Genomic DNA, 19,262 nt, shown 5'->3' with positions numbered 1-19,262 from the left:
TGTTTTTGGTGTGTTTGGATCAAGATTCCTTAAATTCTATGGATTTAGCCCTAGGACTATATATGGCTGTCCCATCCAATGCATGGCTCCCCTGCCCCTCGGCCTTTCTGGTTTGAGACACATATATTAAATTTGTATGATATGAAGGTACTGCAATTGCCCATTGTATGTCAGTAGATTCACAGACCCTATCTCCCTTAATTCTCCAAGAACACCATAGGAAGTTTACACTGGGTAAGATACCATCCGATTTCAGGGAGAAAAATGAACTTCAGCGAGGTCACTAACCCCCAAAAGGCCACCCAGCTGTGAAGCAGGGTTTGGCCTCAGACCACCCAACATCTGCATTTATTCTACCCTGCACTAGGCTGCCTTCTCCTTGTGGGAGGGGGACAGAAGCAGTGGCGGGGTATGGAGGGTGCTATTATCTCTATTATATAACCCTGCAGAGGAAGCCTGGTTTGCAGCTCAGCTGGCACAAGGGGTTGTGTGTCCTGGCCTGGGGCTCTGAGACCTCCACAGACCCTGCTTGTGGGTGCAGGGCCCCAGGGTTTATCATTTCAGTGCTAAAGCAGCGGAAAATTCCAACTTTTTGAGCCGGGATGGAGGAGCATTTCTGACACCACGAGCTTGCCTATTCCCCGTGTGCTTCCCGGTTTGGGAAGCAGAAGGAAGAGCCTGGAAGATGACGTCCCCGGCCAACGGGGAGACTGTGCCAGACGGAGGCCACACCCAAGCAGCTCACCTTCCCACACACCCAGCTTGAAGCCTGCCCAGGGGACACAGGGGCAACAGTTCTGTGCCTCTGCTCACTGCCAGGTCCCTGAACCTCTCGGAGCCTCAATTTCCTTATCGGTGGAATGGGACTGATCATTCGTAGGCACTCAGTGAGGCATCACTCTTAGTAGGAGTTTGCATCTAGTGAGATGCCAAGTCCACTGTCTCCAGCCCCTGGCTGCCTGGACCTGATTCCTCAGGAACCCTCGGAGCCAAGACCACATTAAAACAATCTGGTTTGCAAATGCTTAATGGGCCAGTCACACACTGAGGGGGGAGGCAGGCAGACGACAGCTTCGATGGTCTTCTCCGAATAGGGTCAGGCAGAGAGGGTTGACTGGCTCTCAAACCTGTCTCCAGAACATTCGATTTGGGGATAATTCAATGAAGCAAATCAAGAACCTAAAAAAATACCCTTTACTTTTTGCTTGATATTTCTGAAAACAATCGAAAGGACAGGGAAAGCCTCCTGTCCTCCGATTAGGGAAATAAGAAACAACCAAAACTTTTCGGACCAGGGGACTGATTAAATATTATACGTGAAAAATGACGCTCCAAAGAGTTCACTAGAAGAGAGAGAATACTTCTGATATCAGGCCAGGTGGGAAAAAAAGCTGGGCACTAAATCATATGTATCACACAGCAGGAAAATACCTGGAAGGCAAAATACCAAATGATTACTAGTGGTGGTTGCCTTTGACCAGTGGGATCCTGTGTTGCTTTTGTGTTTTCTTTATTCTTTGTAGTAGCCTTCACATTTTCTATGAAGAACCTTGATTGCTTTTGGAATGAAACTATTTAAATAAGCCAAGTGTTCTCTCCTATTTTTTTTTTAAATAGAGAATGAATGATGGGTTAGCTTGTGCAAGAAAGATAATCAGCCAGCTCACGCTCAAAGAAAAGGCCTTGCTTACTTAAAAACTGGTAAATCAATGCGTAATCATGTTTTCATATAAAATGAAATGTTGAGTGTATTTATGAGTTGTTTCTTCAGTGATTTCCTGTCTTACTCAACCACCAGTCCCGAGCATGAGACAGGTTGGGACTTGGGCCCCTTTGCTGCAGTGCTGCAGTGCTTGCACCTGGACAAACGCCTCCTCCAGCTACAAATTACAAAGGAATTATAAGGGACTAAAAATAAAACTGTGTGTATGTGCAGCTGGGGCAAATTACAGACAAAAAGATACAAAAAGACCAAAAAAGCCCCAACTGCCCCTTCTGAAGAGCTGGGAGGAAAAGCAGGGTGTCCAGAGCAAAAGCAGTGTACTACGCATGGCCCCTGCACTCAACACGACCAGAGGGGTGGGCAAAACACCTAAGCCACCCCTCTGGCTGGATCCCTGGACACACCCCTACCCTCACCCCATATAAGGAACAAGCTCGCCCCTCCTCCTAGTGGGGGAGGCGGGGCGGGGCAAGCAAGGGAAACTGTTACTTGTTTTCACCCACCCCCTCCCACCCACTGCAGCAGGGGCCCCAATAAGTCTTTCCTGAATTTCTTGTCTAGCCTCCAGTCAATTTCTATTGCTTGGGGAAGGCCAAGAACCCTGGTCAGTATCAAGCAGGTGGAGTCAGCGGGCTTCTAAGAACCCAAGAAAGAGCACCCAGGTGGGGAGCTGCTGAGGGAGACTCTGGGAAGGTGGGATTTCCTGCTGGACTCAAAAGCCACTTCTCGTCACAGGATTCAGCCTGATATTTTACATTTGGGGCCCAATGAACCAAAAATCCTCCCCCAGCCTCTGTTCTTCATTTTGACTCATGTCTCTGTCACCTGGGTTTCGTCTTTGAGGGATTTTTTCCACGATGGTTGCAGGGATGGCATGTTCTCTGAGACCTTTCACATTCAGCATGTTTCTGTCGCCTTCACTCACGGAAGACCATGCGCTCTCACAGCCTGCTTCTCTCCTGAGTCTGGAGACACTCCTCTGTTGGATTTGGTGTATTTGCTGCTGCGGGAAACCTGAAACCAGCCTAATTTTCCTTCCTTTGTGTGTTGCCCGCCACTTTCCCCCGGTTCCCCCGCCTCTGGGTTATCTGGCTGCCTGCCCTCACCACCCTCTCAGGTCATCCTCAGTCAGGCCACTGCTGGCCCTTGAGGCAAACCTGCAGCAAAACGAAAAAGGCTGGGGGGTAGCATCACTCAGCAGGCATCCAGATGCCAGCTCTGCCATTTACCAACAGTGTGACTGAGCCAGTGGCCGCCTCTCTGGGCCTGGGTCCCCGCCACTTGCAGGACTAGAGACATTATCTCCTGCCTGTGAGTTGTGGTGAGGACCCAGCGGGATCAGCCCTGGCCATCAGGATCTCATTATACGTCGGCTCCCTTTTCTGCCTCGGAGTAACCGTCGCCTCCACTGTACCCCAGATCCAGGCATGTTCTCTGCAGTGACCGCCCCGGGGGGCCCATCTCCACCCCTTCAGCCACGGCCACCATGGTCCACACACGCTCTCGGAAGAAATTCCCCAGGCCACTTGAAATTCCCCGTGGCTATGATTTATTTTTGCAGTAAACACACGTGTACACCGCTGGGGACATGCAAGGTGGCCCAGTTGGGGCAGTCAGCACCCAGCTGGGTCTTCGGGATGATGCCCCAGAGTGGGAAGGCCCGGGCTCCCCCTGGCGTCTCCAGCCCTGGCCCCTCTTTCTCTTCCCCACCTGCTCTCTCCCCCGCAGTGGCAGGGCTGGTCTCCTCGCCGCCGCCGGCCTGAGTGCACCTCCTGATGCCCACCTTGACATCTTTTCCCCTCCAGGGAGCCACGGCATCCTCGTGGGGGAACCAGACCAGGTCCTGATCCTAGCGCCGCCTCTGACCAGCTCTGTCACCTCTAGAGAGCCTTGCGTCCGCGCTTGGTGGGAAGCATCCCCGCTTAGCAGCTTTAGCAGAGTTCTGAGGGCAAGGGTGCCCAGGGTAGGGCCAAGATATACTCTTGGGGCACTGGGTGGGCTCCCGCCTGGTCTGTCCCACCGCATATCCTCCCCCATTTAGACCCGCCCTCCACTTTAAAGGTCTAGGACCCTCCTGGGAGAGACCTTGAACCCTGCCTACAACGACAATTCAGAGAGCATAGATGTCACAAGATGGTTATGGGGACATGCAGGCAGCAGAGAGGTAGTGATGTGTGTCTGTGTGTGTACATGTGTGTATGTGTGTGCGTGGTGTGGCGTATTTGTGTGTACGTGTGTGTACATATCTGTGTTGTGTGTGTGTTTATGTGTGTATGTGTGAGCGTGTGGTGTGTGTGTGATGTGTGTGTGAGCTCTGTGTGTGTGTGTGCTGTGGTGTATTTGTGTGCACGTGTGTGTACATGTGTGTATGTGTCTGTGTTGTGTGTGTGTTTATGTGTGTGTATGTGAGTGTGTGTGAGCGTGTGGCGTGCGGTGTATGTGTGTGTGATGTGTGAGTGTGTGTGTGAGCTCTGTGTGTGTGTGGTGTGGTGTATTTGTGTGCACATGTGTGTACATGTGTGTATGTGTCTGTGTTGTCTGTGTTGTGTGTTTGTGTGTGTGTGTGAGTATGTGTGAGTGTGCAGTGTATATGTGTGTGTGTGTGATGTGTGAGTGTGTGTGGCAGGCTGGCACACAGAGGCCCAGGAAGGGGAAGGTGGAGATCCTGCCATCTGGCTCTGGATTCAGGAGGCTCAGGAGAAGCAGAGGACGTGACAGTCCCGGGTCCTCTGGGCTGGCCCCTGGGGTCACAGGAGCAGGGTGCTGAGTCTGAGTCTCCCAGGCCCTCGCCTGTCTCTCCTACAGGCTCCGCACTCCTCGTGGGCAGGAGCCTCCGAGCTGGGAGCCCAGAGAGTCTCTCCCGAGTGGTTCAGAGAGGAGGGAATGAGCGGGCCCTGCGCGGCGTGGCCACTTTCACACACAGTCCTGCTGTGTCGGCTGCGCAAAGGCTGTGCACGGTGGTCTTGATTCCCTGATGCAGGTGGGAAGGGAGGGGCTCAGGCCGGTCGGCGACCTGCCCTGTGTTACTCAGCAAGCCGTTGGCCAAGCCTCGATCAGAATGCTGGGCTGTTGGACAATGAGGCCGGTGTCCTCCACCATGGCCTCTGCCCAGGGACTGGAACTGGCTGGAGGCCACCTTCGGAGAAACTGGCACTCAGGATCCAGAAGAAGGGACTTTGCAGAGTGATGCAGGCCTACCAGTGGCTGCCATGGGACCCCCTGGGGTCAGAGTCCATTCCCTTGGGGAAGGCACCCGGGCTCACAGCTGCTGGGCTCAGAAGCCTCATCTGTGCCCCAGAGCCTTTAGGACATGGGGGCATGGCAAGACCCACAGAAAGGAAGCCTGGAAACCTGCCACCCGACTGTTAGTCTGCAGTGACAAAGAGGCCTCCTTGGAACCCCTGCTCTCTCCAGGAAGCCAGAGGCCACACTCGGGGAATGCCATTGCTCACCAGCCCTGGTGTCTGATGGCCAGATGCCCATCCTGTTGTCACTGCAGAATCCGACCTCCCAGGAGGCCTGCTGAGCCTACCAGGGTACAGATCCTAACTGCCAGGAGGGCGCTGCAGGTCCCCCGGGGGCCAGGCTGGGGATGGACAGAGGAGTAAGATGAGGCCCTGGCCTTTGAGGAGGCTCACAGGCTGCAGGAGAGGCAAACACACAGATGATGACAACATGGCATGGCTAGTGCTGTCACTGAGGGGCCAAAGGCAGTTGCGGGGCACCAAGGAGGGACCTAGCTTCTGGAAAGGGGTGTAGAAGGCTTCCTGTAAGGAGGGACCCCTTCATCTCAAAGGCTGAGTAGGAGAAGAAGCTTGAGGAAGGTGTGGAAAAGCATCAGAGGCACGGGAACAGCATGAACGAAGGCTCAGAGGCATTGGAGAGCATTGTGTGCTTAGGATCCTGGGTAGTTCAGATTTTCCTCAGTTTCACACCAGCTTTTTCCCCTCTCTGTTTGGAAGAGTCAAGCCCTCCAATAAGGTCTCAACTCCATGGCTGGGTGTTCCTGCTTTAGGCCTGGGAAATGCTCCATGTCTAAGGCACTCTGCGGCACCATCGCAGGCCCATTTTAGAGCTCAGACCCCAGAGGCTGGTGTGGGGAGGGGCTGTTTTTGCCTTCCCTTACGTGGGGCTGTTTGGGGGAGAGGCTGCCCTTGTAAATCTGCTCGGAAAGTTCTTTCTCCCAGTCGTAATCAGCTCAGCTCTGCCTCAGTGGCCTTCAACAGTCTGCACCTCTCAACGTGCCAAGCAGGGCCTCAAATTCGAATGCCCACAGGGGCCCATTAAAGTGGGGTGCTGGAGGTGAGAGCAGATGCTGGCGCTGGGGGAGGGATGGGCACTCGGACGGCCAAGGTCTGACGTAAAGAGCTGTGTGTGGCCAGGTGGGGCGTTAAATTTCAGCCTTGCCAGAGCCGTCTGCATTCCTAGAGAAGCTGGGAAGCTGAATTTTTATGTGAAATATCCCATTTTAAACCTGTTGACTCTTTTAAGAAATGCTTGTGGCTAAATACTTAGCACATCTGTGAGCCTGTTGGTTCGTGGGCTCTGACTGAGACTTAGGTATAAAAGGTTGAAGCAGAGATGATGGGATCCCAGGCCCAGGTCATGGCGGGGGCAGGGCTTTGAGCTCTGCTCTCCTACCTCCAGGGACATGGGTCCCTCCCAGGGAACAGGAGGCCAGTATGGAAAGAAGGCCTTCATGGGGCCAACAGAAACCCCCAACCAGGCAGATCGCCCTTCCCCCAGCCTGGAAAGGCTGGGATGCTGGGCCCCAACTTTGCTGCAGGCCACTCTTGACCACAAATAAAGTGGCCTCTCATCACTCCCTGTCTTGGCAACTTATTCTAATTCTCCGCATAGCACAGATCACTTCCTAATATTTCCTTCCCCTTCCCTATTTTCAAAGAGCCAGCTTTTGGTTTTTCCTTAGACGGAATACTGATATTAACGTTTTTTTCCTTTCTAATTAATCATTTTGTTTTGTCATCATTATCCTTTCTTCTTTTTCTTTCTTTCTTTTGTTCTTTCTTCTACTTTTTTTGTCCATCCAGCTTCTTGAACTGAACATTTTATTCATTTACTTGCAATCTCTATAAACAATAATCATCATAATAATTATTATTATTAACATGAGTTCAACTGTGAGTATGGCTTTGTCTGTATCTCGTAAATTTGATGAACAATGTTCTTGTAACTGATCTTGTCTCAGGTATCTGTAATTTCAGTTTTGATGATCACTGATGGGAGAGTTCTGAGGAAGAGCATTTTCTAAAATTGACAAGTGATTTGTGATGTTTAGTTTCTATATTTGATATTAATTTCTACAGTATGGTCAAGTAATGCAACCAGTAAGAGTTTTATATCTGGGACTATATTAAGGTTTTCTTTAGGGCCTAGAACATAATCAAAAAAAAACTTTAGCACACTTTTCCTCCTCCCTTCTTTTTCTCTTCTCACTTTTCAGATTTAGCTGAAATAATAAGAAATTTTTGTTCCAGATTATTTCCTAATTTTTATGTCTATTTTAAGTATCCTGCCTAAACAGTTACAAAGCTTCACAATCACAGTACAACCAATTTGTTGGCCATAGTTTAGAACTGAACTGGTTTAACTGATCAGCTAATTTTCCCTATAACTTGTCTTTCCTTTTCTTGAATTATCTGATGGGATTACTTTCCCATTTTGCTGGAAGGTGCAATCTCAGAGGCTCTGGAAGGACCAGAGAGCCTCCCTACTGCCGTCAGGGTGTCACCCCCGCTGTATAGGTATTCATAGTAGGTGCCGTGCGCTGCGTTGGGTTCAGTCTTTTCCCTGGAGGGGCTTTCATTTGGGTGGGAGAGGCAGGACACAGCTTGATGCTTCCTGAGGCCCAAATCCACCTGCAGGGGAGCTAGGCTGGGAGCTGTCTGAGGCCCCGAGCTCTCAGGGAGAGTGTGTCTGTCGGTTCCTGAAATGACGTGGGAGGGGGCGGTGATACAGCCCTGGGTACCAGGGTTTGGGGGCCCTGAATTTCGGCCATGGAGATTAAGAGGAGGGATCTGGGGATGGTGGCTTTGGGGTCTAGGGCAGGGACAGGGCCTGAGTTCCTTTCAAATTTGCTCCCCCCAGAAAGCCATTTGCTAAGGCAGTGTGCGTCCATGGCTGGTCTTCCCGGTCAGGCCACACCCCCTTGGAATATGGTCACTTGGGGACCCAAAAGAAAGAAGAGGGAACACGATGTCACAGGTACACATCAGCACAGTAACAGCCACAGAAGCGCTGGGCTTGCCCAAGTGCCTGGCACTCTACAGTTTACAGCACCCCACGAGGTGTCTGGCACAGGCGCTGCTGATTTTTGTGAGGCTCAGAGAAGCAAAGTGACCTCGCTGAGCTGGCTCAGCCAGCTAGTGAGTTTGGATGGGGGTCTGGAAGCCAGTTCTCTGCGCCCGCCTTCCCAGAGCTCCACTGGCCAGAGAAATCAGAGGGGCCTAGAGGCGCTGGGGAGTGTGGGCTGGAAACCCGAAGCGGGAAAAGTTACAGGGCTCCAGCTGTTGCCACCCACAGATGTGCTGCCTAGGAATATGAGCGTGGGCATGCCGGGGCACCCTGTTCCCTGGGAACCCCCAAGCTGTAGTGACCCCACTGCAGGGCAGACAACACCTCTGGTAGTCCCAGGTCCTTGCTGCCGTCCCCCTGCTAAGTGGGCACCCGCAGTAAGCCTGGCCCTGTTTGTACTGCCCTAGCACCATCTGAGATAGACCTCTCCATGCTCCTCAGAAATAGGAATGACTATCCCCATTGTACAGTTGGGAAAAATGAGGCTCAGAGAGCTTCTCCAGCAGTAAACAGTCAGAATTCGAATGCAGAGCCTTCAAATTTTTCCACCCTGCTTTGTGCTCTGATGATTTTTTTTGGAGGGGGTTCACATTTTTCTAGCCTGTAGAACCCTGCGGATTCCAGAGTCAAAGGAATACTTTATTTCTTGGGTTTGTTCTGGAAAGTATATTTTGATTGAAGAGCTGTGCAAGTTTTGCTCAGGGAGGACCCATAGGATGAGAATTATACAGTCCCACTCCAAGAGATAGAAAGTGGCCCAATGCTCAGTGGGAGAGGGATTTAGCTTCAGTCTAAGGAAGGACTTTTTTTTTTCTTTTTTTGCTGTACACGGGCTTCTCACCGCTGTGGCCTCTCCCATTGCAGAGCACAGGATCCGGACGCGCGCTCAGCGGCGCCATGGCTCACGGGCCCAGCTGCTCCGTGGCATGTGGGATCTTCCCGGACCGGGGCACGAGCCCGTGTCCCCTGCATCGGCAGGCGGACTCTCAACCACTGTGCCACCAGGGAAGCCCTAAGGAAGGACTTTTTAATAGTACAACCCTCTAGAGATGGAGCAGGCTGCCTTTTACAATAGTGATCTCCCCGTTCCTGGAAGCATGTGCACAAAGAAGTCAGGGGATTCCTGGGCGGGGTGGGTGTTGGAAATGATGTACTCAAGTAGTATCAAGTCTTAGGAAGTTCAGGAAATTCTGATCATCTGATTCATAGTTCTGGGATACCCTAAGTGCCTTCTGAATCCTCAACACACAGTCCTGCACTGTGTGCTTTAAAAAAAAATTAGACTTTATTTTTAAAGCAGTTTCAGGTTCACAGAAAAATTGTGCAGAAAGTACAGAGAGTTCCCATATACCTCCTACCCCACACGTGCACAATCTTCCCCACTTATCAACATCCTGCACCAGAGTGCTGCATTCTTACAATCAATGAAGCTACACTGACATATATCACCAAAGTCCATGGTTTACATTAGGGTTCACTCTTGCTGTTGTACATTCTATGGGTTTGGACAAATGTATAATTACATGTATCCACCATTACAGCTTCATGCAGAGTAGTTTCACTGCCCTAAAAATCTTCTGTTCTCTGTGTGTTCATTCCTTCCTCCCCCCAACTTTGGCAACCACTGATTTTTTTCACTGTCTCCATAGTTCTGCCTTTTCCAGAATGTCATATAATAGGAATCCTACAGTATATAGCCTTTTCATATTGGCTTCTTTCACTTAGTAATATGCTCTGTGTGCTTTTAGTGCCTGCTAAGTGACCAGAATTCATTTATTCATCCATCCATCCATCTACCCATCCAGCCATCCACCCACCCATCTACCATTCAGTCATTCAGCAAATACTGACCTGTGCCCACTTTATGGTAGGCACGGTTCTCAGTGCAGGCGAGCCAGCTGTGAATGGACATTCATGATCCCTACTTTGATTTTGAAAACGAGAATCCTCTGGTGGGTCTGCAGGGCAATCTCCAGTGCCCTCTCTGACCCCAAGGCTGCACAGGTCAGAAAGGCAGCCATTAATGTTACCCTCGGATCCCCTCTGAACTTTTTATCCAGACACCGTCACTGTGTTAGCAGAGACGACATGGCACGGCTCTTTCCCCTGCTTGGTGCCGTTGGCCAGCATGTCTCCAGTTCGGTCTAATCCCATGTCCTTAGTCTCACCATTCGTCAATCATCGGAACCTTCCCCTGCTTATAAGTGACAGACCTGAGTCCCAAAGAGGTCAAGGCCTTTCCCGGACCCTGAGCAGAGGGCTTTGCTCAGTTACGTCCTGGCTCGGAGACTCAGTTTCCTCATGTGTTCTGTGATGGCCTCGGAGCGCATGACTGCAGGGGTTCTGTGAGTCCCCGGCAGAGCTGGGATGAGACCCTGGGGTCCTGGCTACGGGGCCAGTGTGGGAGCCTGCATCTGCAGTGTTCTCCAAACCCCCTTCTCCTGGCTCGTCCCCACCCCCTGCTTGATTCCTGTCCCGAACAGGAGAAAAACAGTGAACTCTTCCTTCAAGGTCGTGGGGCTCCTATTGTGGAATGTCCCCTTCACCCCGACTGCTGCCAGGGCCCAGAAGTACACAGAACAGTTTTCCTCCAGATGAGGAGGGTGGACAGTGTCCTGTGGGGTCACTCACCCTGCCCCAGCCACCCACTGAGAGAAGGAATAAGAGGCGGCTTGGCCCTGGGGCCCCCATGGCCCACTCCTGGGCCAGAGCTCCCACTTCCTGTGGACTGGTGGGAGCCCCAGGCAGCCTGACTCAAGGAGGCACATTCTCACCTGCCTGGGAGAGCAACTCCCACCTCCCACCCCGGCGCAGCCTGGGGAAACTACCTGCCCTCGGCAGCTCTGATAACCGCTACGATTTATTGAGCACCTACTGCATATGCGACACTTCACTTCATCAGCCCATTTCTGTCTTTGCCCCCCGTCCTGCCAGTTCAGCTTTCTGGCTCAGGAAACTGGGGAAAAAACGGAATCAAAAACATTACCCAGGGGATGAGAGCAGAGCTTGGTGCCAACGCGGGGCTGGATGCAAAGCCCACGCTCTGAACAAACAAACTGTTTTACCCCTCCATCCTGGACAGCCAGGACCAGACAAGAGGGATGCGAAGCTTGTCTGAGTTATCACCACCACTGCCCCAATGCGCATCAGCCATCGTTTACAAACCCCCTTCCATCTGTGGTCTGATTAACTCCAGCCGCCCCAGGAAGCAGGCGAGCAGGGTACTTTGCAGACGAGAAACTGAGGCTCAGTGAGGTTAAGTAACTTGTCCAGGGTCACATAGGGCCAATGAGCGGTAGGGCTATGAGTGAAAAGCCAGATTCTTGAGTCTAAACCCCACACCTTCCCTGCTTTACCACCCTCTCTACTTTAGTGCAGGAATCCACCCAAAGTCTATAGAAGTCAGGTCACTAAGTGGCTCACATAAATACACACCTGCCTGTTTGTTTCCTCCGTTCAGGGAGAAGACAAACCTAGAACAAACAAGAACATTTCTCTTGCTGGGAGTCCTTCTTGTTACCTGTAGGGAAGGAAGGGAGCTTTCCCAAACTCCCTAGGACCTGAGGAAAACTTCTCACTCAGCCTGGGAATCAGCCCCCATGTCACCCATCTGCCCGCCCTCCCTCTGTGCTTGGTCTGCCTGTCCTTCCCCGAGAAGGTGAGGCAGCTGGACCAGCCCCTGCCCGGCACCCACCTTGTCCGGAGCACAAACGCAGGCACTTCGTAGCTCCCTGGTCCAGCGGGGCTGCCCGAGGGCCCCAGTCCTCCGAGGAGCCTCCCGAGCTGAGCTGGAGTGGCAGCGGGAACAGATCATCTTTCAAGGGCTGGGCTGTGATGTCATCACCCTCCTGGGCGCTTCCTCCCTCCACCTCCAGCCTAGGCCAGAGCTCTGGCTCCTGCCCAGCGCCGGCCCCAGCCATGCTGGCTACAGTTTCCAGATCCCAGACCTACAGAGGCCAGGTGGGTGGCTGCATCTGCCCAGGGCTCCTGCTGCCCTCTGAGCCTGGGGGACTGGGCCAGCCTCATGGATGATTTCCAGGTTAGTCCACGGAGTGTTCTCTTGTGTAGACAGGCTGCCCTTTAGAGGCTCGGATTGGCAAACGCGTTCTGGGCTCCAAGTCAGCCTGGATTTCAGTCCCCGTGCTGCCGCTTTCCTGGCGAAAAACCTCGGGCAGGTGACTTAACCTCTCTGAACTCTGAAATGCAGCTGATGGTGACAAATTTCAGAGAGGGGAGTGGTGAGGATTAGAAACAGTCCTGACATGTATATAACTTTTACTTTTACTGCTTTTAAAAAAGCAGGCGCTTTTTTAAAGCCCATAAATGCATTAACTCAGCTAATCCTCCCAGGAGCCCAGGCAGTCTGGCTCCAAAATCTGTTCTTAACCACTTTCCCATCCCTTTTCTCAACTAAATGAAATTTTGGTTTTCTAAAATACTAGTTTTCTAAACTAGTAGTTTAGAAACTACTAAAATACTAGTTTTCTTCTTTCTGGTATTGAGGTAGGTAGCTGACACACTCCACAAGTGAATACATTTGTCGAATAGCGCATTTATTGCTTATCATTATTTCTTTTCCCTGTGTGGTTGTTTTGTGTACGAGTTCAGGTGTAAACAGTGGGCATTTACACAGAAGGTAGAAACAAGGGTGGCCAGGGAGGCAGGGGAGTTCTGAGTTTTTTTTATGCCATGTATACTTCCAAAGGGATGATGGCAGCAGAAACTCGGAAACATCTTCAGAGATAGAACACCTTTCCCTGTCCTGTTTTCTGGTGACACTTAAGGATTTGTGCCTCTGAGACTCAGCCATTTCTTTGGGGATGTCTGGCTGTGGTTTCCTCACACTTCAACACTGACTGGCTTTCTTGGCTTCGCTCTGGAGGCTCACTGACCATCCACAGCACTTAACACTCCCAGAAGCTTAGAAGCTGGAAAGTATGGGGGCCTTCGAACATTTTTGGAAAAAGTCTTAAAGCCTTTCCTTCAAAAGAGAGCCGATAACGTGGGTCCCGTGGGACTGGGGGAATAAACGGGAGGGTCACAACTCCACCTGCCGTCTCCCCTTCCCCTGTAACTTCTCTGAACCAAGTCTTCAAACAAGCGACTGAGTCTAACTCCATTATCAGAGATACGGAGAAACTGAGTCCCAGAGGGGTTAACGGGGAGGCCTGGGATTTAGGCCTGACTGGCCTGTGAACTGGTTGCATAAACTTAAACGTGGTCCTTTCCCTGACCTGGTGTCTCAGTGACTCCTCTGCACAGTGGTTGGTTCTACGGTGCTGGGACTCCTTGATCTGAGGTTTCTGACTTCCTAGATGGGAGCAGTGCTCTGTGGACAGGCTGCCTGGTGTCCACTAGCCCTATAACATGGACTGTGCTATATGCTTTTTCCAGGATAGAGGATCTATAGTCTTCGTCAAATTACTGAAAGAATCTTCTATGATCCAAAGCATCTTGAGTCCCTCAGACGTCAGAGGGAGAGAGAGACCTTGTGAGGTCCCTTCCAGCTCACATATTCTACGGTTCTACATCTATGAGATGAAAAATCTTCAAAGATCTGAATCCAGTGCTGACGATTCTGTAAATACTATTGACAGAGAGAGCTCCAAAAGGCATCGTCCATCTACACACTTCTCCATCCACCACTGTAATATAGTTTTTTTGCGGGGGGTAGGGGGATGCTATCTTGACCCAGTTTTGAAGTCCTGGCTGGCGGTTGGTCAATTCTTCTTGAACAGCTAAGTTCACACTCCCATCACTTCCCTTCTCAGGCTTTCACACTCTGGGCCTGCCCTATGCACCTGCCCTAATCACACGGGGGCCAGGTACCAAACAACTATGGACAGCCCCTATACCCTGGAACTTACAAAATTATTCAAATTAGCCAATCCACAGGGAGCCTGAGAAAGCTGCCTAACCCATCTTGCTTGCTGTACATAAGCTCTCCCTGTAGCACCAGCTTGCTGTTACTCTGTCCCCAGGTGCAACCCCTGTGCAGCCCTGCCTGGAAGACTTCTCTCCTTTGGGGAAGTAATTAACAAAAAGTTCTGCCTTTCATCTATCTGAGTGCCGTTGTGTCATGTCTCTCCAACAAAAGAATCTTTAAATCTTGTAAAATAATCACCCACTCTTCCATTCACCTACACTTGTATCTACCCATTCACCCATCCACCCACCCGCTCTCCCATCCTTCCTTCCATCCATCCATCCATCCATCCACTGATTTATCAGACATCCGCATAGGTAGTCTGTGCATTGTTAGGCAGAAGTGAATGAATCAATGCACCCATGTCTGGGAGGAGCCCACCACTGAGGCCGGGGAACCATTTCGAAAGGAATTTCTCACAAACTCAGTAACAACCCACACTCATTTATATCTGAATTGGCACATATTTGTATTTCATTTTTGCTATGAGAAAATTTAGCTAAACCCTTCCTGCGAAATCTGACACCCCTGACTTATTCCACCCCTTTCCACTTATCCACTTGGTTGGGGTCACAAGGGGGCTCAGCCCTGCCAGGACTCCGGCTCCAGCCAGCCCGGGGGTTTTCAGGGACAACTAGAGGAGGCACCAGTTTCCTCCTGCATATAACCCTGGTGGCCTCCGCACTAAGCCAGGGCCCCTCTGTGGCTTGGTAAGAACCGACCCCTGGCCTCTCCAGCTCAAGTCCAAACCTAAGCCTTAGCATCACGCAGTCATCTAAGTCTCCCAAATGTGGCAGATGGCAGCTGACTCCACACCTTTGCACATGCAGTGATCTCTGTTTGGAGCGCCCTTCTTTTGGAAACTCCTGCCCTTCTTTTAGGGGCCGCTCATGGACCTTTTCCTGATGTGCCTGATGGAGGCTTCACCCCGCCTGCACTCAGCAGCCTCGTCGCCTCCCTCCACAGTGCTGTTTTCCTCCATGCCCCCTGGACATGAATTCCATGAGGCAGGGACTCCTGTCTTATTTATTCATTTATTATCCTGTCTGTTGTCATCCAGCACATAGCAGGGCCCCTGTGAACTCCTGCTGGTGGAATGAAGACACAGGTCAGTCTACGGGCAAAAGCCCCCATATCCAACCTCACTGGGGTGGAGAAAAGAGCCCATAAAACAGAACAGCAGGAAAGCAAGCTATGTGTGCACATGTATGCACACGTGTTTGTTTATGTATGTCTGCCCCTCCATCCCAGTGTTCCAGAACATTCTCTCCAAATGTCTGTGTATGAGGCTGAGGTCCTCAGTCCCCTCCCCAGGAAGGCCCTTTTCCATCCACCTGCAGAAGTGGGCTGCGCTTTTGTCCAGAACTCTATGGTCTTGACCAGAAAGCAACCCCTGTTCTCTGTCACTCGGCAGCCACCCGGCATACCACAGGCAGACCAGTCCTGAAAAACTGGGTAAGCACGGATTTTGATTCAGAGCAAAACATGCACAAAGCCTATAGTGTGGACTGGTTGACACTGATGCCCACATCCACGGACCCTGCAGAGCAAGTCCCAGCCGACGTGCAGCCCCCTCCGTTCTGCCTCTGTTCTCGCCCCCGACCCCCAGAGGCCCCCATAGCCCTGCAGGAAGCTTCGTCCTGGGCACAGCTGGCCTCAGCCCCCAGCTCCGACCCCCGGGGCTGTCATTCCCCACTGATAAGTTACTCGCTGTTTACGGTCCTTCTGAGTAAAGGAGAATTAAAATTTTAATTTATTAGCATGTATTTTGCCATTCACCTTTATATCACTCAGCTTGAAGTGCAAATATCTGTGCGTTTAACTCATATGTGAAATCACCGAAATAGCACCATTTATATTTTGCAGTTTATACATGCATATGTATTTTGTTCTTTCCAGACAGTGGAAACATGGCAGAGAGCAAACTCATCTGCTTTTATTTAACTCCTTGATATGGGTTTTTTTCCTGACAATTTCTGTCCGACTGGACTTTCCCACACCCTGTCCTCAGATTTAGGGCATGAGTGAAATCCTTGTGCTATTTCTGGTGCAAAGACCTTCAGAGCTGCGATCAGAGAGGAACTTGAGGAAGGAGGTGGGGGCAAAGGGCACAGGGAGGCTAATCTTTCCTCCGTCTGCCTGTCTGTCTGTCTCCCTGCTGCCCTGGGAGGTGGATGGGGGCCTCGCCCTGCTGGGCCGGCAGGTTGGTGGGAAGGAGGCCTCGGTTGCCGGTCGGCCTGGCCACACTGCTTCCTACCTCTGTCCTTGGCCCTGGGGCTGCCGCTGCTCTTACGCCCAGAGGTGATTCCTCACTTCCTGCCCGGGCGGCAGGCTGGGGGGCTGCCGAGTTCGGGAACTGCTAAAGGTACGGGGCCAGGCTGGCTCCTGGCATCCCTTGCCGCTCTTCTCCAGGGACTGACCGCTGAGCCAGGCTCCCCAGGGAGCCGGCTCTACCTGCAGGGTCCTCGTGCCTCCCGTGGAACCTGGGACCCCAGGTCCGGCGCCCACCAGGCTCGGTGCTGAGGCCCCTCCTTTCCCCTTCCCACCCCCTCATCAGGATACTGAAGCTCCGAGAGGGGATTTACTCTAGCGAGTGGCATCCTCGGATCTCCCTATTCTGGGTGTTTCACAGAAATGGAATCCTGTGACATGTGGCCTTTGGGGCCTGGCTTCTTAAATTCAGTGTCATGTTTTTGAGGCTCAGCCACATGGCGGCACATAGCGGTCCTTCATTCCTGTCTGTGGCTCAGCAATGCTCCATCATATGGCTGGACCACATCTGTTTGTCCCTTCCCCCATGGATGGACTTTGGGGCTGTTTCTACCTTTCAACCATTGTGAATAACATTGCCAGGAACACTCACGTCGACGTGTTTGTCTGGGTTCCTGTTTCCAATCTTTGGGGTATGTACCCAGCTGGGCCACGTGGTAAGTCTATGCTTCACGTTTGGAGAAGAGCCAGACTGTTTTCACAGCAGCCGCATCAAGAGGTACCCCTACCCCTTGCTGTTCCGCACTCATAGGTTCAAACACCTGGAGCAGTGATGCTGCTGGAGGGTTGTGGAGAAGGGCACTGCCCTGGGAGGCGTTCTGGGTAAGAGCAGGACCCTACGGGGCCTTTCCCAGACAGACCCCTCCCTGATACCCTCTGCCACAGCTCCTCTCTGAAGAACCTGGATGGTAGTATCTGATGCACATTTCCTGAGTTTTTCAGATGCTAAAACCACCACCAAATGGAAGAAATTAACTTGGATAATCAAGAGCATGTAGCCCCCCGGACCTTCTGGCGCCTAAGGATTGATAAGGTTAATCCCTGTGATACTGCTCTGCTATCTCACCATCAACCAATCAGAGAACTGTGCACAAGCTGATCACAGACTCTGGGGTGCCCCGCCCTCGCCTGGCCTTTAAAAAGGCTCTGCCCCTATGATATTGTATAGCACAGGGAACTCTGCTCAATATTATGAAATAACCTAAATGGGAAAAGAATTTGAAAGAAGAATAGATACATGTATACGTATAAGTGAATCACTTTGTTGTGCACCTGAAACTAACACAACATTGTTAATCAACTGTACTCCAATATAAAATTTAAAAATTTTTTTAATTAAATAAAAAAATAGGGCTTCCCTGGTGGTGCAGTGGTTGGGAGTCCTCCTGCCGATGCAGGGGACGTGGGTTCGTGCCCCGGTCCAGGAGGGTCCCACATGCCGCGGAGCGGCTGGGCCTACGAGCCATGGCCGCTGGGCCTGCGCGTCCGGAGCCTGTGCTCTGCGGCAGGAGAGGCCACAGCGGGGAGAGGCCCATGTACTGCAAAAAAAAAAAAAAAAAAATTAAATTAAAAATAAAGAGCTATAAATTGCTGCTCTCAAAAAAAAAAAAATGCTTTCCTGAAACTTTTCAGGGAGTTTGGGGTTTTGGGGGGCATGGGCCACCCGTTCTCCTTGTTTGACCCTGCAATAAACCTTCCTCTGCTCCAGACTCTGACGTTTCGGTTTGTTTGGCCTTCCTGTACGTCGGGCACATGAACTTGCATTCAGTAACAATTCGAGTTTCCACTGACTCAGTGGGCTAGCCGTTGATCACCATCAACATCAACCTCCATTTCACTTCATCCATTTGTTTCGTGTATTTTCAGTTCAGAGAGGTGCATTCCCATGTGCTACGCATCAGAGTCTTACAACGAAGCAGAAATGTTGAGTAACCTGCCCAAGGTCCCCCAGCTAGAGGGTGGCTGAGCTGGAGCAGGAATCCAGGCCTCCTCTGCACTGTAGCCTGCAGACGGGAGCCTCTGTTTCCCAGTGGACGTGGCCCCCGAGAGCCAGCCGTTCCCTGGAGCTCTCTGCTCCCCTTCCCTCTCTGCCCAGGCTGGCACTGCAGTCAGATTCTGAATTTGCCCCAACTCTCCCTGGGAGAGAGAAACTTAGTACACAGCATTCTGGGCCACATTCCTCTGCCTGGGGGCCTCCAGCTGGGTGCCCTTCACTGTTGAGTAATTCCCCTTTGGCTTACCTTCAAGTCTGTTTTCCTAACACAGCCCCAGGCAGCCCCCAGCCTCCACCCCCTGCCCTAGCTGGTGAGTCCCAGCCACCCTCTGGAAAAGACAATCAGCCAGGCTCCCATGTGCCCAGCACCTTGCTCTAGACAGGCCCCTCCAGGCAGGTTACAGGTGACATCTCCAACCCACACAGTCAGCTTCTAGGTGGGAACCCTGTTCCCAGTGAGGAAACAGGCTCGCAGAGGTCAACAACCTGAGCCACCACTAGCCCAGACCCAGCCACTCTCACTCAGGCCACTGCCATTAGCCCTGGCCGGTTTCCCACTTCCTCTCCTGCCCCTCCCACCCTTCCCTTTCACAGTTGCCAGAGGGATCTTTTTTTTTTTTTTTTTTTAATAGAAAACTTTAAAAAAATTGCACAGAGTCAAGTTCCCTCTTTGTGGTGTCCGGTTGGTTCCGTGAGTTTTGACAAAGGCAGAATCGTGTACCCATACCCTTGTGCCCCTCAGAACAATTTAATCACCCTGCACATTGCCTGCAGGCTCCTTTGCCGTCAACCCTCCCCAGTGCCCTGCTCTCTGGCAACTGCTGCTCTGTTCTCTATCCGGAGGGATTTTAAAGAAGGTAAAATCAGTCTCCGGTGCATCTAAAATAAAATGCAGCTCCAGGCCTCTTGCTCGCTCAGTGCATAACCTGCCACAGGACATTAGCATCGCTGCTCCTCCCCCAGTAATGTTCCTCCCTCTTCTCCCAGGGCCAACTGCCCTCCTCCCCAAGTCACAGCCTTAGTGGTTCCTTCTC

This window comes from Lipotes vexillifer, unplaced genomic scaffold (assembly GCF_000442215.2).
Source record: "Lipotes vexillifer unplaced genomic scaffold, Lipotes_vexillifer_v1.1 scaffold1017, whole genome shotgun sequence".
Classification (NCBI taxonomy): Eukaryota; Metazoa; Chordata; class Mammalia; order Artiodactyla; family Lipotidae; genus Lipotes; species Lipotes vexillifer.
This window is presented reverse-complemented; position numbering follows the sequence as displayed.